The sequence below is a fragment of the Amphibalanus amphitrite genome, unplaced genomic scaffold, assembly GCF_019059575.1.
Source record: "Amphibalanus amphitrite isolate SeventyFive unplaced genomic scaffold, NRLGWU_Aamphi_draft 000189F_arrow, whole genome shotgun sequence".
Lineage (NCBI taxonomy): Eukaryota > Metazoa > Arthropoda > Thecostraca > Balanomorpha > Balanidae > Amphibalanus > Amphibalanus amphitrite.
The window spans coordinates 70632-94901 of NW_024881684.1; the positions used below are offsets into that span (position 1 = coordinate 70632).

At 47.7% G+C, this 24270-nt stretch overlaps 2 long non-coding RNA genes across 2 annotated transcripts; both read right to left on the bottom strand.

Annotated features, from left to right (window-relative positions):
* Window positions 1-8932: 8932 nt before the first annotated feature.
* LOC122384415 lies at window positions 8933-10539 on the bottom strand. Its single transcript, XR_006257032.1, has 2 exons — window positions 9127-10539; window positions 8933-8962 (listed from the first exon to the last, which is right to left on the bottom strand). It is a non-coding gene; the product is annotated as an uncharacterized LOC122384415 (long non-coding RNA).
* Window positions 10540-17610: 7071 nt separating this feature from the next.
* LOC122384416 lies at window positions 17611-23532 on the bottom strand. Its single transcript, XR_006257033.1, has 2 exons — window positions 23213-23532; window positions 17611-19777 (listed from the first exon to the last, which is right to left on the bottom strand). It is a non-coding gene; the product is annotated as an uncharacterized LOC122384416 (long non-coding RNA).
* Between the last annotated feature and the right edge of the window lie 738 nt (window positions 23533-24270).

Below are 24270 nucleotides of genomic sequence, written 5' to 3' on the forward strand. Positions count from 1 at the left end.
CTCAAATACTTAAGCATAAAATTGGCAATTTTTTAATCGTTTAAATTTGGTGGACAATTTAAAAAGTCAGCATTTTCAGGGGCAATGCCGCCTACGGGGTAATGGCGCCCACCCCGATATCACATCATCATAGGGTTAACCCTCGCATGTGTGCGGCGTTTGCCAGCTTCTAATGTGTAGGGGGGGGGGGTCGGTTGGACCCCACTTGCCGTTTGGCCCCTGATCGAGCTAGAGCTTCGCGAAAAAAAAGCGAGCGTGTTGTCCGTGACGAGAGGAAGCCGATGATACCCAATTTTAAGGTCCTAGGTCATTGGTTGACCTTCCAGGTCAGGTCAAAGACCCAAAGTCGGGAAAATCGGGACCTGTTAGAAAGTCGTAAAGTGTGGCTGCGAAGGGGTTTTTCGGGACGCTGATCGCGAATATCGTGTTAGTTTTGATCACAGATGATGTCCTAAAGCATTTAGACAAGGTCGGGTCAGGTCAGGTCAGGTCAACCAGTAGGGGTCGTGACGGGTATTCGTAGTATGTACAGGTCTCGCGAGATTAAGCGGTAGGTTTTGCACTTTTACATTTCCGGTTATATCTCAGAAACTAATCGATCTACGATGAAGCCATTTTACACGATCATGGCCGGCTTGTTACCCAACAAGTCGATCGCATCTTCAACACTTAAAAGCTTAAGACGACGAAGATATAGCCTGAAGTACATACACTAAATTTTCTAGGTGCAAAACCTACCGCTAAAACCCGCGAGACCTGTACAGTCCACAGCAGAAGTAATGTGTGGTTTCAGTCATGGGTATGTTCTGCTTCTGAAGCCTAGGAACGATTAGCCAGACTGCAACGAGACTTTAAATGTAGCTTACATGTATCTTCACCCTTGCAGCTACAACTTTATCTATTGACGTCTTCTTTTCAATCAGTCCGCATTTAAAAATCGTCGGTCAAAGCCATCCGTTGAGATTGGTAAAACCACACATTACTTTAGCGGTGGGCTGTACGTGTCAACCGCCTCTGACAGCTTCGTAACATGTTACGAAGTCACCAAAACTATTTCGTAAATGTTCAAATGGTTGCTAAATTCGAGTTCAGCTCGAAAAACTAGCCTAGAAACATGTAAAACTCGAAAAAGTGAACCGAGGTCACCAAAGGTCATTGACCTGACCTGACCTTCAGGTGACCTTGACACCCACCCTAATGCATGGGAGCAACATCAAATCACATGTTTAAACGTTTGAAACCACGAAAAACTTGCAAACGCGCGGCTAATGCGAGCCGAAATTCGCTGAATCGCGATTCCGGCCAAACATGGTCACAGAAAAGAGGTCACAGGTCAACGGTCATTTGGGTCAGGGCCATGAAATTTTTAGGGTAGGTGTAAAATTGATCAATGCGAGGGTACTGAAAGTTTCGTCGCGATCTGCCGCTTTTTACGCGAGTTATTCGCGAAAAACCATGGGGGTCCATCCGACCCCCACCCCCTACACATGCGAGGGTTAATGTATGACCATTTTAGCGATTCAATGTTGTTCAAAACAAAGAGTTATCAACTTTCTTGGTTCACACGAGAGGCCTTTAACCCTCGCCCGTATTGGTGTTTTGCCAGCCGCGAATGTATAAAGGGGGGCGTTGACCCCCCTTGCTGTTTCGCCCTTGATCGAACTAGAGATTCGCGGAAAAAGAGCGTAGGTATTCCCCGTGACGAGAGGAAGCCGATGATACACAATTTCAACTCTCGCCGGCCCAGGGGGGTGCCGCCCTACCCCCCATAAGGTTTTTTTCGCGATAGCTCCGAAAACGCTGGCGATAGAGAGCTGAAACTTTGCATACCTGACCATTGATTCAAACCGGATCTTTTGACACCAACCGCATTTTCGGGTCACGTCAGGCCACTGACCTATGACGTCATAAGTGAACCCCTGCACGGTCTTCAGATGTCGCAAGTCCATAGGCGGCGGAACGATTTGAGACAAGGGGGGCACCAGCTCAAGGAGCCAAACCTAGGGTACCCCCAAATCCTGTTTTCTCATCGGATTTAGGCCACTTATTTTTCGTCACAGCTTTGACACGATTTTTTTTTTTTTACTAAACGAAAATGGCAGTTCTTCACCCCTTTATGTGTGGTTAACTTTAAGCTGCTCCACAAGTACCTATGTGTTTGTCTCTTCCTTATTGTCGTTTGATAAATTCCATTTATCCTACATGTATCAAATTTCCAAGAAGCCATCGCACTACCAATCAGTGGCGAATCCCAGGGGGAGGTCACATGGGTCATGACTTAGGGCCTGGGGTCACCACATGCCTGCCAGGAGCACCACAGGCCTGACAGCCGACAGGGGCACCACAGGCCCGCCAGGGGTACCACAGGCCTAGCAGGGGCACCACGGGCCTGTCAGTGGCACCACAGGCCTGTCAGGAGCACCATCGGCCTAGCAAAAGCACTACAGGTCTTCCAGGGGTACCACAGACCTGCCAGGGGTACCAGAGGCCTGCCAGGGGCACTATCGGCTTCGCAGGGGAACCACCGGCCTCGCAAGGGCACCATGGGCCTGTCAAGGGCACCACAAGCCTGTCGTTGGCACTTTAGGATTGTCAGGGGCACCACAAACCTGTTAAGGGCACCTGCGTTCTAACAGGGGCACCACGGGCTCGCCAGGGGCACCACAGACCTGCCAAGGCCCAGGGACACCACAGGCCTAGCAAGGACACCACAGGCCTGCCAGGGGCACCACGGGCCTGTCAGGGCTCATGGGCACCTAAGTCATGTCAGGGCCCACCGTAGGCTTGTCAGAGGACAGGGTAGGTAGGTACCACAGTCTTTCCAGGGGCACTAGCGGCCTAGCAGGGGCACCAGTCATCACATGACTAACCAAAAATAAAGAAAGAAAAAAACTGAAAATAGGGCACCACCAAATTTAAGTGGCCGAAATCCGTTGAGGTTTTAATTTTGGGTATAAGTAGGGGCGCCACTTCGATTCATGACCCTCCCCTTGGAGTTTTCCCGAATCCGCCCCTGGTACTAATACATCAAATTTAAGGGGGGCACCTTGCTATTGGTGCCCCCCTTGCAGAATTCAAGGGGGCACGGTGCCCCGTAGCCCCTCCCCCCCCCCGTTCCGCCGCCTATGGTCGCAACTTCGCAACGCCCTCACTGGTCAACACCCAAAGTTGACTTCACCCAAACAAAAAGTATATCATTTGACGCGCCTGAGCGAGGCGAACACAATGCTGCCAAAATGTCGGCTCTGCGGCCGTTTTTGGCGAAGTTATTCACCCAAAACTGAACCGTACCTTGGGGTACTTGACCTGACCTCAGAGGTCACCGGTTGACCTAGGACCTTAAAATCGGGTACCAATCTCTGCGTCTCGTAACGGCGCACACGCTCGTTTTTTCCGCGACGCGCTAGCTCCACCAGGGGCGAAACGGCGAGGGGGGTCGTACCTGCCTCCCCCCTCGGCCGGCGCGTATGTAGAAAACCAATAGGTCCGGCGAGGGTTAAGGTCCTTGGTGATTGGTTAACCCGCGCCCTGATGGGGGGCCATTTTGCCCCCCCCCCCCTGGGTTTTTTCTTGAATAGCGAGAAAATGGCGGCGGCGCCACATTTTCAGTACCTTTTCAGATATAAATTTGACAACTTCATGCAAAATTTCAAGTCACAGGTCATCTTAGGTCAGGAGTGATTGAGTTCAAACTGAGGTCATGTTCGAGCAAAAATGAGCAAACAGCAAGAAATGCTGAAACGCTGACAAAAGCTACAGCTTGGATGAGATAACACTGGATTGGTGTCTCGTGGAAATTAACATTGGAATCCGCGACATTGGGATCAGGCCTGCGGCCCAGGGGTGTAATTTTCCTAAAATGATTGCGGGTGCCCAGCTGTAGGGGCGCCAGGCCGCTTTGGGGCGCAATGGATAGGTACTCTTTATGTGGGAGCCTTAAGTAATACCTACCGAATTTGATAACATTGCTAGCCGAAGGGCGCTTCAAGTGACATGTCTTACTAAGCAAATACACGGTTAACATAGGCGGCGGAACGGGGAGGGCACCGGGGCACCGTGCCCCCCTTTGATTTTGGCATTTTAACATAAGCCCTATGGGCGTTGCATGGAAAGAATGAGACCAAAAGTCGGCAGTGCCCCCCCCCCCTTTAATTGACAGTGTTCCGCCGCTACTGACGGTTAAAAGTGTAAAGTGACTGGAAGGGCGTCAAAAAAAAAAAAAAATGTAGAGGGACGCCATCCAGTCAATGGCTAACAAATGATTACGTTAGGTATAGGTACGTCTTAAATGTCTTATGCGGTCAAGAGGCGACGGAGGGTCAGGAATGATAACACAAGACAGCCAGAATGTCCTGAATGCGATAAAAGGTGATGGGCGGGAAAAGAGCGCCGGGAGATTTACTCACAGCCCTAGACGGTGAAGAGGTTGCGCTGTGACCAATTGAGACGGGCGGTTTACTATATGGACAACAAAACTAAGATGTTTATCAAGTGTTTCAAACTAGAGTGTCCTTCCATGAAGTGCTTGTTAAAATTATGTCCGTTCATTTAACCTACGACGGGCCGGAGGAGGGGGGGGGGGTGTTTGAACACCCCCCTCCCTGCGGTTTTTCGCAGGTATCTCAAAAACGGCGGCGCCGAGCGTCGTGCATCTTTTCCGCACATGTGAAAATTTCAGACCCAGGTCGCCTAAGGTCAGGTCACCAGGTCACGCCAAGTGACCTCACCTCAGAAAAAAATAAGAATGTTCGTCATAGCTACACCGACTGAACGATTGCCTTGAAACTTTCAGCGATTGATAAGAGGAAACATTATCTATAAAATTTATATCTCGGAATTTTGATATCGGTAACCTAAGGTCAGGTCAATTTTGCGGCCTCTCCATTATGTCAATGGGAGAAAATTGAAAAGCGTCTTTTTTCACGAACGCTGTTCTGAGCACTCTCAAACATCGAGATGTAGGTAAAATTGACACACTGAACCGGAAAATGGCAGCTGTGACCCCTCGTTATGTCCCCGAGGTCATCTCAGGTCACGAACAGAATCTAATAGTTTTTCGCTAATAACTTCTGATAGAGGCGTGCTAGAGCGATGAAAACGCCTTACGCTCGACGTGTTCGGCTCGACGTTGCGGATCGACTGATATGCAACATGACCTTTTCCGATCAGTTCATGACCTTGACCTGAGGTCAAATTTCAAGTTGACCTTTCAAGGTCAAATTATAGTTCACTCGACGCGTCTCGACGAGAGGAACACGATGCTGGCAAAAGTAATGTCATGGCTCTTTTGAGTCCAGTTATTGCCGAAAAAAAAATACTCTTCATAAAAACGGCTATTCTCGGAGTTTTTGCCCTCTGGAGGCTAAACCGTTGACCTGAGGTCAAATCTGAGACCATTACCAGAAAGGTCTGTAAAAGGGCTATCGAATGCGCTTTTCCGCGGCGCTGTAGCTCTATCGGTTCCCGAGATAGCTGTTGGCAGTTTCCTTGAAATAGTCAACATTTTATCTTTGGTAACCTCTGGTAACCTGACTAACCTGACCCAAAACAAAATGATGTGTTTTCGTCCTTATTTTGGACGTTCTTTCGATTGCCGCTTACCGCGTGTCGCTTCGTGGCCCAGGAGCCGAGTTAGAAGGGGGGGTGTTCAGACACCCCCCCCCCCCCCGGCCCGGCGCGGAAGTCTCGGAGCACCGGCCCGGCGCGGGTTAACAAAAGAAGGAATGAGGAAAAGGAAAGGGCCTTTCAAAAATATTCAAATGTCATGATTGCAGCCCAATAAACATGAACTAGTAATACCTAATACGAGTATATAATTCGCGATATACTTGATACCTTTCCTCACTGAACCGAACGACAGAGTATTGTCAGTTCAGGCATACCTGGCCTCGTATTCTCGTCATTTTCGTTAGACTGCTGAAACAAGTAAGTGTTCGGCGGTCGTTACACTGAGAAAAGAAAGTGAGAGTACCGACCCTTCTCTGAGACCCGTAGTTCTTCTCATTTTCCCTATTCAAGTCAGACCACACGTTTTAAGACCTTTTCCCGGTTTACAGGGTGTCCCAAAATAAATGTCACGCCCTCCCAAAACCTTCATTTTTGCCTCCTACGGCGCAATTTGAATACAGGGTGGCGCCGATAAATGAAGACAATATGTGCTCCACACAAAACATTAATTTTTTGGCAAAAGTCAGTACATTGGATGGAAGCTTGGAACTGGGGTGACTGATGGCGATCTGTCGAGCACACTTCACCCGATGAATCCCCCTCCGCGTCGATGACGGCCTCGATGCGCGGCCTGAACCGGGCTCAGGCCTTGGTCAGAATGGTCTTATCCATCTTGACCATCATCTGCTTGATGGCTGACTTCAGAGAGTCAGTATTGTTGTGTAGTTGTTTGTTAGTGTCCCTCTCGACTACGCCCCACACGTTTTAGTCGAGCGGGTTCAGGTCCGGGAAGTTTGACGGCCAGAACTCGGGCGTGATGTGACTGTGCACGTTGCCGCTCATCCACTCCTGCGTCACCTTGGCCTTGTGGGCGGTTATCTTGTTGGAACACATAGGGTCTTCCTCAGCCACTCAGTCGATCCAGGGTTTCACGACGTCACCGTCATCGACGGTGACGTCGACGCCGTGTCATCGTCGACGATGTGCTCGACTTTGGCAATGAAATCGTCGTCTCCGACGGCATCACGACGACGGGATGTTTCTTCCGCTTTGCCACAGACGGGACGTCGCCCACAGACTCATCCAAGCTCCGCTCGACTTTATAATCATGGCTTCTGTCGACCTTGAGGAAGTTGGCGACCTCGGGAGCCTCGCTGCCGGCGTGAAGCGCCACAATGACCACGTGTCTTTTCATCTCTTCCGTTATCATCTTCAGCTGCAACGTTCCCTTTTGCTATGGACAACAATTTACATAAAGCATGGAACATGAATGCAAAAAATTATTGCTCTGCACGAAACAGCTTCCTCGTAACACAGGTTTGACATTTGTGGTTATTTACCGGCGCCACCCTGTATAATTTCGCCAGTACCAGCTCCCAAATCATATTGGTTACATTTAACCCGCGCCCCAGTGGCGGTCTCCGCCAACTTCGCCCTAGTGGGGGGGGGGGGGGGGGCATATGTTACCACCCACCTCAAACTCAAAAACTAAGAGGGCTAGAAAGACGCGGTAAAAAGCAGTCGATAGCTCTCAATGCGTACGTTTGAAAGTATTTCTGTCATTTTTCATCTTAGAGCAATATTAGGGTCACCAGAGGTCATCAAAGGTCAAAATTTGCCAATGGTCATTATATTTTTCAGAAAACATGCCGTTATCTCAGAAACTATGGTAGCTAGAAAAACGCATGGAAAAGCAATCGATAGCTCTTGAACTCTTCTTTTGAAAAGGTCATTATCAACATTGACCTCAGGTCACGGGTTTAGCCTCCAGAGGGCAAAAACTCCAAAAATAGCTGTTTTTACTAAAAGTGTTTTTCGACAATAACTTTCGACAACAAAAAGCCACGACATTTTTACTGCCAGAATCGTGTTCCTCTCGCCGAGACGCGTCGAATGAACTATAATTTGACCTTGAAAGGTCAACATGAAAATTTGACCTCAGGTCAAGGTCATGACCTGACCGGAAAAGGTCATGTTGCATATCAGTCGATGCGTCTCGGCAAGAAAAACACAATGAGACCATCCCCAGCGTTCTATCTCTTTCCAATCGCGAGTTATTGGCAAAAATCTGTTTGTAGCCTCAAATGACCTCGGATGACCTTTCTAGAGGCTATCAGCAAAAATGACACCCTGGTCATCACGGTTGGTCCAAATCATTGTGATTCTGAAATATTTGGACTGTTCCTATGCGTACACACGGATCTAGAGGCATTTTCATTTTTCTCCATTGACTTGTAATGGAAAGGTCACGCCACTGACCTGACCTTAGGTCACGGATATAAAAAATCCGAGATATAAAAATTGTAGGCACCCGTAACATCATGCAATCCACTAAGTTTTAAACCTTTCTGACAAACACTGCAGGCTGGACATGATTGCAAACTTTTTTAGGCTTGGTCAGTTAACTTGACCTGGTGACCTGACCTGACATGACCTGGGGTCAAAAATTTCACACATTGTCCAAAATTGATGTACCAAAAGCTACCCCAAGCGGCGCGGCGCTACGCGCCGCGGTTTTTTATTTACACGCAAAAAACGCCACAGGGTGGTAACATATGCCCCCCCCCCCCACTGGGGCGAAGGTTAAGTCACGTGAGCTTCGAAGTTTTGTGACTCTGAGGGCTGCCACGCGACAGAGGTGGATAGCCGCTTGACGGTTTGAGAGCAAGCCGGGTCGCGACAGGAAGAGTTTCGTCAGCCGGGTAGCGCAAATCGTCATCGCGAAGCGCGGTGCTAAAGACGGGCCAATCCACAAGGAAACTGGCAAGAGGGCTGACTGCCAACGGTCATCCAGTATCCAAGTCAGCAGCAATCCATCGATACCTGAGGTTGTCTTTAAACCTGAAGCCCACCAATCTACGTCTCCAGCCGAAAACTTCTGCTAAACATGTCCAGAGCCACCTCTCAACAGGACGGCGCCCCGGCTCATCAGCTAGAACGACGCAGAATCGATGTCGATCGTACTTCCCGGCATTCTAGAAGGACAAATTGCCGGGAAATAGCCCCGACCCCACTGTAGGCCGGCAGCCCGAAAAAGCGCTAGAAATTCACCCCAACTGACTGCCCGCAATATCAACAAAATAGGTATCATTTAACCCAAATTGATCGAAGAATACGATTCCGATGCCAGTTTTTCCCTATGGTCAAAAATGAGGTCGTCAGTTGTCACCAAACACAAGACAATTTAGACTCTCTAGTGGCCATTGTCGTCACCGATAACCCTTGGGTTAAAACGCGCTATCTAGGGACATGTTATAGCCTGTGCAGCCCTGATCCACGATGTATTTAGCGGTTTCTGAAAAAGAAAATACATTGAGCAGACTGCAGGTGACGTGCACGAATTCCGTTGGTGGATAAATCGGTAACTACTGACATACATGGAAATGAAAGTTTTAACAAAACGAAGCAAGTAACGACAATACATGCATGATACTAAATGCATGATCATTGAACACTCACCAAACGTTGACCTCGGTTCATATCGGTGACGTTTCGGTTCGGTGACATCGATCGATCGTTTCGGCTATACAACTTATTCCATTCATTTTCTCGCCACTCTCAACTTAAATTACATCTTCAATTTCTCGCCACTATCAACTTAAATTACATCATTGTAAATGCAGTATAAACTGAAACATTTGCCTACATTCTTTCCAAGCCGTGCTGATTTTTATCATGAACATATAAAAACGTTGTCAGTAAAATTTCAAAGCTATTCTCGCGCGTTAGCAAGCATGCCTCCGCGTCAAAACACTCGTAGTTACGACACCCTCCCCCACCAGAGTTCTGTATGCGCAGGAACGCGATATGCCACTTAAACCATGCATTGTCCAATCGTTAACACATGTCACTCTGTAGTGCTTATCCACCAGTGTTCTATGTTCATGTCCGGCATGTCCAAGCATGTCCGGCATCCGACTGCTGCAGTCGATAACAGCCGAACGGGAACAGAGGGAACCCCTCCCTAAGTGAGCGGCAGCAGCCCAGTCGGACTTCGGTGGCGATGAGGGGCCACATCCAGTGATAACTGTCCATAACAGTCCGTAGCAGTCATCGCCGGCTGCTAGCAGGTACCAGCGGCGGCATTCAGTCAGCTCCTCCACCGGCTCAATCTTGCTAGGTCCTCCCGTGAGCAGCCCTCGTGGTGCCGGCGCCGTGCCTCTCCGTCCCAGCTGCCGGCTGGCTGCGTCGCAGTCGCCGCGCCCATGCAGGTCCATGCGTGCTCCGGGCGGGCAGTTGGGTGATCGATCAGTTGGTGGGCTGCACAGGCTATATGGGAAGTATATGCAGAGGAATGGGTACGTGAGCATACCTATCTCAGCGCTTACGTGTACATGTTAGTGAAAGGGTGTTAGGAAGAACCACTAGCTTTCTTGGCAGTCATGCATCGTTGAAGCCAGGAAATTACTCAAGTCTTTCAAGGAAGCACACTTTGTTGACTGGTCGGTGGTACGTCAGACCGCTTCCAGTTCTGATTTCCACCGAACGGACTCGGCCGTCCTCGCCTGGTACGGTGCGTGTGACAGTCGCCAGAGGCCAGTACCCCCGTGGGGCTTGATCATCCACCATGAGGATAACGTCCCCTTCTTGAAGGTTCTCAGATTCGCTGTTCCACTTTTCGCGGCGAATCAGTGTAGGCAGATATTCCTTCCTCCACCTTTGCCAGAAATGGTTCGCAAGGACTTGAGCGTGTCGCCACCTCTTCTTACTCAGTAATTCCGAGTCATTGAACATGCCGGGAGGTAAAACCGACTCTGCGGAGCCAAGCAAGAAGTGACTGGGTGTTAGAGGCTCGGGATCTCTTGCGTCACCGCTGCAGTATGTTATTGGCCTGCAGTTGAGAACACTTTCAACTTCAACCAGCACAGTGGATAGCACTTCTCCTGAGACAACTTGATTGCCCAGCACCACTCTCAGAGATCTTTTCACAGAAGCAACTAGACGTTCCCACACTCCACCCATGTGGCTCGCTGTGGGAGGATTGAAGTGCCATTCGATTTGGTGCTGGCTCAATTTTTCCATAATCTGTGACTGATTCCATTGTTCGATGAGACTCTTCAGCTCCTTCTCGCCAGCTGAAATATTTGACCCATTATCTGAGAAGACAACGGAAGGCTTGCCTCTGCGACCGAAGAAGCGCCTTAGAGCCATCAAGAAACTATCAGTGTCCATGGACTCCAACAGTTCTAGGTGAATCGCTCTGGTGCTGAGGCAGGTTATGAGAAGAACCCATCGCTTTTCAATCTTCCTAAATTTTTTAACGTGTAATGGGCCAAAGAAATCCAAGCCCACAGCTTTGAAGGGACGCGTCGCGTGGAATCGATGGCGCGGCAAATCTGCCATCTTCGGCTGGCAGGGCTTCGCTCTCCGATTGCGACAGAAGGCGCATGCGTGAAGCATGCGTCGAACAGTTGCCCTGCCTCTTGGGATCCAGTATCGACTGCGAAGCGCGCTCAGTGTTTGATCCACTCCAGCATGCAACATCCGTCTATGAGCGTCGTGTACGACCAGGCGAGTCACTTCATCGCCACTGCTCAATATTATTGGATGGCGAGCTGCGTCAGGGACAGGAGCGTGCGAGAGGCGACCGCCAACTCGAAGGAGTCCATTGTCGTCCAAGAAAGGCGATAAATCCAATAACCGGCTCGCCGACCCCACCGAGCCGCTAGAATTTAGTGCATCTTTGTCTTTCATATAACACTTCCTTTGTGATTCTTTGATAATTGATATGATCGCAGCCTCGATCTCACCGCCGTTCAGTGAAGTCAATATTTTTTCTTCCCCCTTGACAGCAGCCTTTAAGTTGTTCATGAACCTGTTTACCCAAGCCACTATTCTCGTGTATTCGAGCCATGAAGAAAAGCGAACTGGATCGGGCAACACTGTTTGGTGTACTTGAGTGCTCAGAACATGCTGTGAATTCTTCACCTCCGGATCAGAACAACTGAGGTGCGACGGCGGGCTGGTCTGTGATGGCCACATCGTCGAGGTCTCCTTTAAGAAGTCTGGACCCTCCCACCATGAAAGAAGATCACTGAGTGTCGCTCCTGAGGCACCACGTGAGCAGGCGTCAGCTGGATTTAGGTGTCCAGGAACATGGTACCAGTCACCACAGTCTGATAGATCATGAATTTCTGAAACACGGTTTGCTGTAAAGGTATGAAAGCGACGGCTCTCATGTTGTATATATGCAAGCACAATTTTGCTGTCAGTCCAGTAAAAGGAGCGATCGAATTTGTACGTCATAGATCGCTTGACGGACGCGGCTAGCCTGCAGGCCAGCACTGCCGCTTGAAGTTCTAACCGTGCAATAGAAAGCTGCTTTAGGGGTGCTAATCTTGTCTTTGCCATTATGAAGGCGCACGTGGCTGCCTTCTCCCCCTTTGGAATCAGAGTTGTCATTCTGACATACGCCACTGCTCCGAAAGCTGACTCCGAAGCATCACAAAATACGTGGAGCTCGTACGCAGTAGGTTCTGTCGAAAGATTCGCTTTATAGCAGCGAGGGATGCGAATGTTCTCGAGATGGTGTAACTCTGCGATCCATGACCGGAAGTCATGAAGCTCCCTGCTCTTCAGCCTTTCATCCCATTCATACTTCAGTAGCCACAGGCGTTGTACAAGCATCTTAGCTCGAAGGGTGAAAGGAGCAACGATACCTAGGGGGTCAAAAATCATAGCCACTCGACGAAGCACACCTCGTTTGGTCTCTGGGACCTCGACGACGCGGTTCTTGACTCCGAGGATATCTTCTTGAGGAATCCAAACACAGCCCAAGGCCCTTTCGTGGTGCGGCTTACAGCATAATAGGTCTACATTGAGCGCACCCGTGCCTGGGAGTTGAGATTTTGAAAGTACTTCAGAATGACTGCTTGCCCATTTCGTCAGAACAAAGCCCCCCTTGCTCACAAGCCGCGTAACTCCTTTCTTTAGACTTATTGCTTCATCAACTGTTTTCTCTGAGTGAAGAAAGTCATCCAAATAGAAGCTACTCCGTACAGCAGCAGCAGCTCTCTCACAGTCAGCGGTACCGTCTGTGTGATCAGCAGCGGTCCGCTGAAGAATGTAGCTCGCTGTTGCTGGACTGCATCGAGCACCGAAAATTGTCACCAACATCCGATAGTGGTCAGGTGGCCGGGACGTATCACAATTTCTCCATAAAAACGTGAGTGCTGGTTGATCTTCCGGTCGCACATTCACCTGATGGAACATTTCGGTTATGTCAGCCATCATCGCGACTCGTTCTTCACGAAACCGCAACAGAATCTCCACCAGGTTCTGCAGCATGTCTGGCCCTGTCAGCAAATTATCATTCAGAGAAGTTCCTTTGAAGGATGCGGCCGCATCGAAAACTACACGTACCTTTTCCTTGTTGGGGTTGTATACTCCATGATGTGGGAGGAACCAAGTTTTTGATGTGTGGTGATTTACTTCTTCTCTTGATAATTTGCGAGCGTGACCCTTTTTTACATATCCCATTAGCACTTCTTCATATGATGATGCTTTTCCTGGGTCTTTCTTCAAGCTTTTCTCTGTCGAGATCAAGCGACGGATAGCTGCACTATAGTTGTTAGGTAGTGTTACATCGTCTGTTTTCCACAATAATCCAACTTCATAGCGGTTTCCGACTGGTTTTGTTGTCCTTTCCAAAATTCTCAACGCTCTTCTATCTTCGGCAGACGTGGGGAACTCGGTTCCGTGCTTCGTTCCGAAAGATTCCGTGCTCCACCAGTCTTGAAGAAAATCGTGTTCTCCATGTAAAGCTGTTTTGTGCAGAAACATGACTTGCTTCACATGTTCCGGGACGAGGCTCCGCACATTTCCTGCGAGCGCCCAGCCAAACGCCGTCTTGATAGCAACAGGCTCTCCCGGTTTGCCAACCCTTGCTTCTTGCTGAATCACCGTTTCAATAATATTGGCGCCCAGAAGCAGCTCAATCTTCTGACCGTTATAACCAGCTACATCAAGATCCCGTACATGGTCCCAGCTTTGCAAACACCTGTCAAGACACGGAACCTGGACATGCAAGTCAGGGACTGAGAATACCTCGGGAACGAGTATAGGGCGCGCACACATTTCGGTAGTCGGAATGAGCGTTAAAGTCACCCTCTGGGCGCGCTGCACTGTCTCACGACCCCCGGCTGTCAGCAGCTGGAGGTCCCGCTTTTCACCTAATATCTGGAGGTCCCGGAGAACCTCGTCACAGCAAAGAGATGTTTGGGCTCCCGGGTCGAGGAGGGCATTGACGATTCTCGAGCGTCCTTGTTCCCCCAGTACCTTCACCCGAACGACCTGCAGCAGTGTAGTGACGTGATCTGCTTTGGATGCAGCTGCAACTACTCGGGCCCCAGTCACATCACGCTCTTGTTTAGTCTCGCTCGTTTCGGTTGGCGAAGCGAAGCGTCCGACCCGGCGACTTCCATGGAGTAAATGGTGGTGTCTCATTCTGCAGCCATCAATGCCACACTGCTTCGCTATTCTACAATGCCGAGCCCTGTGTCCCTCCTTTAGACAATAGAAACAAACTCCTGATGTGATCACGAACTCTATCCTCTGGTTAACATCCTTCTCCATAAAACGGGGGCATGAATCCACCCGATGATGACCTCCACATGATGTACAACTGCTACCGGAGGTTCCAACTTCCGTAATGAGCGTGGTCCTTCGAATAGGTTCTACTTTGGTGTCACGCCTTCGTGTCCTATTGAGCTCTTCCTCTGGCGTCACCGTTGCAAAATTCATGGCCACTCTTACTTGGCGCCGTAACCAATCGTCGAGATGCAGCAAATTCGGTTTGGCCGGTTCTAGTTCCAGTACATAATGTCCCCATTCTTTCTTTAATTCGATTGGGAGTTTTCGGACTATGTTACGAAGATTCTCCGTGCTAAATAAGTCCCCCTCGTACCCCAAATTTTTCAACACTGACACAGCCGAGTGGACGGCAGCATGGAACCGATCCATAGACTCAGGGTCGAGATAGGTGGGCGGTGGACAGGAGAATACCGTTCTCATATTTGCATGCACTATGTCTTCCTGCCTGCCGTACCGGTCTTGAAGTGCAGTAAGTGCTGAATGATAAAGCCGACCATCATACAGCAGGCCAGCAATAGTTTGTTGCGCCGGACCAATAACAGCACCCTGCAGATGCGCCATCTTTTCTGCATCCGACAGGGATGCCTGATTGCCAACCAGGGCTTGGAATAAAGCAAACCACCGTGGCCATTCCCCCGGAGCACCACTAAACTTGGTTAGCTCGAGCCGCGGAAGATTTCTCAGAAAGCCGCAGCTAGCGCCAGCGGAGTCATCGGGTCGGTGAACCACCTCGGCAATGGCGGGGACTTGGTTAACACTGACAGCAACAGCCGGAATTATAGAAGATGATTGCGTTCCTTCCATCTTCTTCGGACTGCACAGATTGTCTTCTTTTTCCCCGATGAAGTCATTCTGTCTCTCCCATTCCAGCTGGTTTTCAGCTGCTACGGTGAGTCTTGCTTCCAGTTCGGCTGCTTCTCTCATATCCCGTGCATTTTCCAACTCATTGGCTCGCTTTAGTTCTTCTGCCTTCCTCTCTCGCTCATGCCGTCTTTTTAGTTGTTCTACTTCTAGTTCCTTCACCTTCAGAGAGATCTCTGCTTTCTTCGATTCAGACATTTGTGACCTTGCAGAAGAGCACTGTGAGCCATCAACAAAAGGATCATGTTCTGTCTTAGTTTCTGACAATCGTTGCTCTATCTGAGTCACTATTTGTTGATACTGTAGCTCTGCCTCTGCTATATAATTTTGGGCCCTTTTCACCTCATCTGTATCTTCTAGGGCAAATATATATTGATCATTTATTACTTGCAAGTCCAGGAAAGCTTCATCAAGTTCTGGCAGAACCTTCAACAACTCTGCGCTGCTTCTGTCACCATTGACCATCAGTAATGCACGATGCCTTGCTCTTGTAAGCTTCCCCAGTGCGTATCTCCGCTTTTGTTTCGCCTGCGTAGCGGTCTCAGACATGATTAATGTGAATCGGTGCTATTTTAGGCGTGTAATATCAAAAGGGGGATTGACCTCAATAGGCCGTATGCTCTTACTGCTGGGAAACGTTTGAAACTGTCGTCACCGATAACCCTTGGGTTAAAACGCGCTATCTAGGGACATGTTATAGCCTGTGCAGCCCTGATCCACGATGTATTTAGCGGTTTCTGAAAAAGAAAATACATTGAGCAGACTGCAGGTGACGTGCACGAATTCCGTTGGTGGATAAATCGGTAACTACTGACATACATGGAAATGAAAGTTTTAACAAAACGAAGCAAGTAACGACAATACATGCATGATACTAAATGCATGATCATTGAACACTCACCAAACGTTGACCTCGGTTCATATCGGTGACGTTTCGGTTCGGTGACATCGATCGATCGTTTCGGCTATACAGCTTATTCCATTCATTTTCTCGCCACTCTCAACTTAAATTACATCTTCAATTTCTCGCCACTATCAACTTAAATTACATCATTGTAAATGCAGTATAAACTGAAACATTTGCCTACATTCTTTCCAAGCCGTGCTGATTTTTATCATGAACATATAAAAACGTCAGTAAAATTTCAAAGCTATTCTCGCGCGTTAGCAAGCATGCCTCCGCGTCAAAACACTCGTAGTTACGACAGCCATCACATTTGACGATTTTCATGATGATCTTTAGTGGTAATTTATTAGCTGACCAATCGTCGTTTTGAACGAAATTTCCTGTCAGACTAGTTCAGGGCACTGTTGTTCACTGTGCCAACATCATTCTTACATATTGCATCGCTTTTCTGCAAGATAAGCTAGCTTTTTGCAAGCAGCTGCAAGACGTAATTAAAAATCATATCTAATTTTTTAATTAGACTTTTATAAAAATGTGATTTCAAGCGGCTAAAAATGAACATTTTATACTAGCCTCTGATTACTCATCTTTCGTTTCATATAGGTGCTTTGCTGCTTTTCCCTGCTACTTTTCGAGATATGCGCCAGTAAACCACATGGTGTAGGGACAATTGTCACCTCGCCACTCTACTGAAGGCCCGGCGCTCTTTAAAGCGCTGGAAGTTGTGAGAAACAAACGCGTATAATCAGAATAAAATATATGTCCCTGAGCTCAGAATCGATCAACGCACACAATGCTGTCAAAAATTTTGGGCTTAACTCAAAAATTCAGTCATTATTAACCCCCAAACACAAGTCAGTGATAATCAACAACAACTTGCTCTTTAGTTAGACTTTTTGAGAAATGTTATTTCGAGCCGCTAAAAATGGCCATGCCATACAAACCACTAATGATCTTTCTGCCATGCCCTACTCGCAATTTTTGCTAATGCCTGCTACTCTTCGAGGTCACGTGACCTCACCATTAAAAGTAAATGGGGAAATAAGGAAACTGTTGTTTTTGCGCATGGAATGATCTCAAACTATCTCAAGCACACTGAATCGTGATTTCATGCACTCCTTGCAAGATCCGATGCTTTACTTTTGCATTTTGACCTTCCGTGACGTCATTTATGACGTCACTACGGTCATAGGAATTTCTCGTCAATAACTCATGATCAAATTGAGCCAGCGACTCGGGAAAACCACCAATGGACTCGGAACGACCTCCCGAATCGAATGATATGCAATACGACTTCCTTCGATTAAGTTCGTGGCCAGATGGGCTCTGACCTGACCTTGACTCGAGGTCAACACCTTAAGTTGACCTCACCCGGACAAAAAGTATACCATTCGACGCGCCTGAGCCAGGCGAACACGATGGTGCCAAAATCGCTGCTCTTCGGCCATTTTTTGCGAAATTACTTACCAAAAACTAAACCTTACCTTGGGCTTTTTGACTTCACCTCAGAGGTGTGGGCCGGCCATTTCGGCCGCCCTCGTCGGAGCCGGGGTCCGCGGATGGTGTTGGCGTCACAGTCGGTAGAGGAGAAGTGAGAGAGTGTATTTCCGAAGAACATGGTTTTATGGTGGGTGTCGGGACGCAAGCACGTGACCGGACGGGCAGCCGGCCAGCGAGCCGGCGGTCCCGTGTCGCTATGCGCCCCAGACACCCAGACAGATACAAAAAATAGGGGTCCGACATTTGGGGCCTCCATCGGGAGTGGGAGGCATGATTTCCTTCTCCACATATCTTTCCTCCCCCAACAAGCCGACAAAAGGAGGCGACCAATAAGCAATCACGATCCTAACTGCATAGATCCACGTATGACACCGCGCATGGAACGCCGGGAAGGACTGCTGCTGCTGCTACTGGTGCGACTGCTGTTGTCGCTGCTGCTGCTGATGATGCTGCTGCTGCTGCTGTCCGAGTTGTTGGTCTCGTTCTTGTCGTCGTCGTCGTCATCGTCGCCGCGTTGTTGATTCGTTGTCGATTCGTGGAACCAGACACCTCTGCGGGTTGGATGCTGACGTCCGACTTGATCGTGAGGGGCAGCGGCCGTGGGTGCCGTGACGGATGAGGCCTCGATCGTCGTTGAGCAACGGCTGCCGCCGCACAGCATCGATACCAGAGGGCTTCAGCATACCGGAAGAAGATGAACCGGTTGCGGGGTGCTGGTCTCCGTGATGTTGATCGACAACGTTGGTGACGACGATGGTGTGCACATCCATGTTGATGGCGGATGGCACTGGTGACGACCTTGACGAGACGATTTGACAGAGAGAGCAGCGAAGCACGAAGCGCAGACGGGGTAGCAGCGACGGCAGGCGGCCATGTGGGTCAGCCAGGCGTTGGCTCTGGACCTAGGCCACCTGCTGGTTGCAGTTGCAGCCGTTGCAGTCGGTGATGGCGTCCGCAGTTGCAGTGCGTGATTCGTGGACCATATGCAGAGCGACTGAGACAGCCAGACGGGTCGGCGATGAGCGTCCGATCCCATCATGACTATGATCAGCCAGCTTTTGTCGACCGTGATGCGTATCGGCGTTTCTCCGTAGTCGATGCTCGGGGAGTCAGATAGTGGCCACTCCCAGATGGGTAACAGAAACGCAAGGACTGTAATAGAAAAAGAACCAAATTAAAATGTGCCGAAACAATGCCCCAACATATACATCATACAAAACAGTCATTCATATTTACAGCTGTACAGTACAACATTTGTACAAAAGGCACGTAGCACTGGGCGACACAAGTGTCGTAATGCTTCCCCAGGCGTGCCACGGAACCCATGGACTTTCAAAGGCCAAAACATTCGGGTCCGTAGGACATTCGAATTTGTTTCCGTGTCCAAGTATTCAAACATGCATCCACATACACTTTTTGTTATAATGTTGTGCTATCGCTGTGCCGGTCAGTGATACATTTTCCCTGGTGTGTGATAACAATTGTGTGATAAAACGGCAGTATGAACTTTGTGAAGGCTGAACATTCATTGGAAGACATCATTATATAAATGACACAGAAGGCATGTTTTTGACACAGCGGATAGCAAAACATTGAATGATTGTTAAAAACGGGCAGCACCGCCGGTCAGTCGATCGAGAGATCGCTTACGTCGCAAAGTGAGTAGTAAGGGGAAAAAATGGGGCTAATGAGCCAATGACTAGCAAAAGACCGGTTTTAATAGTACTGCCAAGTGACTTATTTTAACGAATAAATTGAAGAGGCCAATGTTTTTAGTGGGTTAAAGTGTTATTGGAATATCTAACTATTGTGTTAGAACTTACTTAGTTGTTCAATAAAAAAAATATACGGTTGAAAAAAAAATGAAGTCCTTTTAAAGAGTGGCGTCTTCTGAACGAGTGCATCTATGTGTATTACGTCATACCCGTGAAATCGTTTGGGAAGGCATGCAAACAGCAATACTTCTAATGTAGTTATATCGCTGGTAAATTGTTGAATTGGCAAACTTTCTGTGGACAATTTTTTATTGCCACTTATTACTTTCGCTGGTGTAAATTGTTCAGAATGGCCAAAAGTTATTGGTCAATGTTATAGAAATCGTTTTTTTTTTTTACCAGATCACCAAAATTAAAGCTAATCGGTAGTTAGTTCGATAAAGTATACTGTTAATTAATTGGGAATATCGAGAAGCATGCATGTCCTTTGGGTATTATTTGACGCTGCACTCGTTCCGCCACAAGAAGCACGAACCTGAAAAAGAAACAGGGCTAATGTGTCAGTATCAAGACATTTTTGACATTGCAACATATGTAAAGAAATGAAAGATGGCAACAGCAAGCGACAACATAGGTTTTGGCAATCATACAAATGAGAATCATTCACCTCTCATACTAGCATATATATATATATATATCGTGGATGCTTTATTTACAATGAATTGAGCTCAATGAAATTGCAATTGCTCTCTTCTGTTTACATTGAGTAAACCTTTTGCTCAGCCTTTGGCTGGCGGTGTGCGCGAGGGACGTAATCATCAACCTTCGTTCGCATCACGTGAAATGGGATCTCTGTCACCATTTTTGGCCGTACGTCGGCTATTTACATGCGCGGGAGGGACCTCGTCAACCTCATTGTAACGCAGCATGTCTTCTGCAGGCAAATAATATATTTGAGCGCTAAATGGGCGCTATGTGAGCGCTATGTTCCTTCTTGACGGTCTGGGGGGCGTATATTTTTGCGAGACCAGAGGTTATACCGCAGGTGATCAGCCTGACTAACCTCTCGGCCTGCTCGACAATTTCGCCAATCTTCCTCCAGCCGTGTAAGATCACTCTGGTCGATCCCATTCTCTTCAGAAGGAGTCACCAACGTCCCTGGCTTTGCCGGCAGTGTAACAGGCGAACGTGCACCGTTGTTGCTGCTCTGTGAGGCATTACTTTTCTGAAGTAGAATAATTTCTTTCAGCTTTGCTAAGCTGTCGACTAATAAAAGCAATTGGGTGAAATTCATCACCATATTTTTGTTCAAGTACGCCACTAATGGCGAAATCACTTGTATGTGTAAATAGATAGAAGTCTTTTTCGAAATTTGGAAATTTTAATAAAGCGCATTTTCGAAGTGACCTTTTTATCGATGAGAATGCTTTTTCGCACTCTTTTGACCAAATAAAATCAACATTTTTCTTTGTCAAATGAATTAACGGAGCAGTAAGCTCAACCAGTTTTGGAATGTGTCTGCGATAATAGTTCGCAAACCGAAGAAAAATACGAACATCTTTCGCTGTTTCTGGTATAGGAAAATCTTGTACCGCTTGTAATTTGGATGCATCTGGACGAATTCCATGTTTGTCAAGCATGAAACCCAGATACTTTACCTGAGATTTCATAAATTCACACTTTTCGGGGTTGATCACAAGATGAATTTCTTCTAAACGAGAACATATGTTGTCGAGTTTTTCTAAATGCTCGTCGTACGTTTTGCTACCGATAAGAATATTGTCAACATATAAAAATGCATCTATGCCTTGAAGACTACTGAGTGCAATTTGCAACCCTCTGTTGAGAACGGAGGAACTTGAACGAAGACCCATTGGTTTATCGCTCATATGATGTTTGGCGTCATGATTTGCAAAATCCGTAGAATGATTTGAAGATTCATTCAAAGAAATTTGGTGGAATGAACTAATCAAATCCAAGGTAGAGAAAACTTCACAGTCAGAAAGTTGATATTTGACCTGTGATGTAAATGAACGAGAAAACTTGTCATCCTTGATTTTGGAGTTGAGAAGTCGCAAATCTGAAACGAGGCGATATTGACCATTTGATTTCTTGATAAGAATGATTGGAGAGTTATATGGTGAAACTAATGGTTTGATAACTTTGGCTGTTACCATGCGTTTTATATTTTCCTTAGTTGTCTCCCGATGAGCAAATGGGAGACTTGTTCGTTGATCAGCCGGAGTGTGGTCTGTGAATCCATTGTGATTTTTGTAAACATCTGTCTGTTGTATGTCAGAAATATTATTTCCAAAGACATGTCGATGTTTGTCTAAGAGTTCACGGAGTTTAAAACGAAAGTGTATTGGGATGTGTTTCAAATCAATGTCACTGACAGACCTGTGCCCTGACGTCCTCGGGATAGAGGTCGTCGGTCTGTTTACGTCTGTCATGCGTCCGCTGTCTGACGCAACCAAGTCCGGCCTAGCGACCGTTTTTTGTTCTGACGAGACGCTGGCGGAATTGGGAACAGACGGCGCTGTTTGACAGGCACTGACTGACCCATGGTACTGAGCAAGGTCAGCGTTCTGTCTGGTGGGATGGGGTCGGTCTGTGACCTGACTGAAGGGGTACTTTTTGGTCGGATGGGCTTGTGCGATTCTCTGATTTTTTCTCAAAATGACTGGGTTACTTGAAGCATTAATCACGCGTACAAGCGTGCCTGAATTTTCCAAGAAATTGATAGAACGGGCAACCTGAATGTCTCGAATACTTTGATCACAATGCGTTTGAATTAGGTATGGAAAATCATTTGGTTGTAGAAAATGTGGTAATTTTACGCGTACAAATTTTTCGCTGTAACCAGAAATTTCTACTGTTTGTTTCACGAATAATGGATATGACTTTTCGTCATCAATAGTCAATGCATGTTTTTCTGCAGTTGTGAACATGTCTACCGTTTTATCAGGATAAACGATTTGATCGACAGATTTTTCATTGTCCTTTGTTGATAAAAGAAAACGTACTCTTTTACGTCTTTTGGGACTCAGACGTTTTGAGCGTCTTTCGACTACATTGGAAGAAAGAATTGGTTTTAGAAAGTGCACCGTACGACTCGATGGATTGTAAATCAATTTGTGAGCAATGATAAAATCGATTCCGAGAATGATATCGCATTTGAATGGCAAACTTTTTGCTGTAACGAAAAATTTGTGTTGAACCGTTTGACCAAGAATGCTAATGTTCAGATTGATTTCACCTACAACGTCAATAGGGTTTCCAGTAACATCAAGAATAGAGACACTGGGAGGTTCGTAAGCTACTTTTAAACCAGATTTTTGCAGACATTTTTCTGAAACTAAAGAGACACTACTTCCACTATCATAAAGAGCTGAACAAGCTTGACCCGAAATTTTGACGTCACGTAAAACCGGGGGATGTGCTGAACGGTCCCTGTCATCTGAAGCGACGCTCACGCACTCATCCCCTAGTGCAGTGAGCGGATCCCGTTTGGGCTCTGATAACGAGAGTGTCTACATGGCGAAAAGTTCCGGTGACAACTTGTCGAAAAACATTTTGCTTGTTCATAATGACAAGAGTATGAACGAAAATGACTCCTCGCTTGACAACAATGATACGAAGAGTGAAATGATTTAGAGCGAACAGGTTGATAACGGAATTTTTGCTGACGAGATTGACGATCACGTCCTCGGCTCTGAGATTTTGATAGATTTTGATTTTGTTGAGCAATAAGCTCTTCTGCTACAGCTAATTCTAAATGAGCAATTCGCCTTAAAATATCGTTCATCTGGGTATTGTACTCAATACTAAAATTTCTGGTAGCATCTTCCATGGTAAGTCTAGCAAATAATAAAAAATCACATGTAGATAAACGAATGGAACTAAATATCAAATCTCAAATTTCAAACATCACAAATAGCAAATAAAATTAATTTAAAAGAGAACTCACCTGAAGCCAAAAGTCCTCCACCGACAACCAACCACCACCGCTGGCACCAATTGTGGGCCGGCCATTTCGGCCGCCCTCGTCGGAGCCGGGGTCCGCGGATGGTGTTGGCGTCACAGTCGGTAGAGGAGAAGTGAGAGAGTGTATTTCCGAAGAACATGGTTTTATGGTGGGTGTCGGGACGCAAGCACGTGACCGGACGGGCAGCCGGCCAGCGAGCCGGCGGTCCCGTGTCGCTATGCGCCCCAGACACCCAGACAGATACAAAAAATAGGGGTCCGACATTTGGGGCCTCCATCGGGAGTGGGAGGCATGATTTCCTTCTCCACAGAGGTTACCGGTTGACCTGGGACCTTAAAATCGGGTATCAATCGTTCCGTCTTGAAACGGCGCACACGCTTGTTTTTTCCGCGAGGCTCTAGCTCCATTCGGGGCGAAACGGCGAAAAGGGGTCGTACCAACCCTCTCCCCTCGTCCGGCCGAGGGGGTGGGGGGTCCGACAATAGGTCCGGCGAGGGTTAAGCAGCCCCACTTCGTTTTAAGCATGTTTGCTTGTCACTGAGATCAACAACTCAAGCACAGATCATTTCTAGCACTTTTACGGGCCCCCGGCCCAGTGTGGACCCGTCGCCGATAGAAAATCTCCGGGCGATCGTCCGGTAAGAGGTGAACAAAATGGCACGGGAACATCGACAGCACGCTGACCAGCGACGTTCGATCTGCCCGATCCGAGATCAGTCAACAGAAGCTGGACAAGCTTATGTCTGGCGTGCCGGACCGTATTCTTGTTTGTATCTGTGAGAAGCGGGGATATATGTAAGAAAAGCGGAACCCTAATGATTGCTATTTTCATGCAATGGACGCTGGAAAGGTGTGACATTATTTTTGGGACACCCTGTAACCGGGATAGAAGTGGACAGCGACATAAGGGCGCGGGATGATCAGGAGGGCGCCGTTAGACCATGAGAAGGGCGCAGTGCTGTCAAAAGGGCGTCATTCTCCCAGAAGGGCGACAGGTGATTAAAAATGCTATATGATCCAAGGGCCCAGAGAGGTCAGAA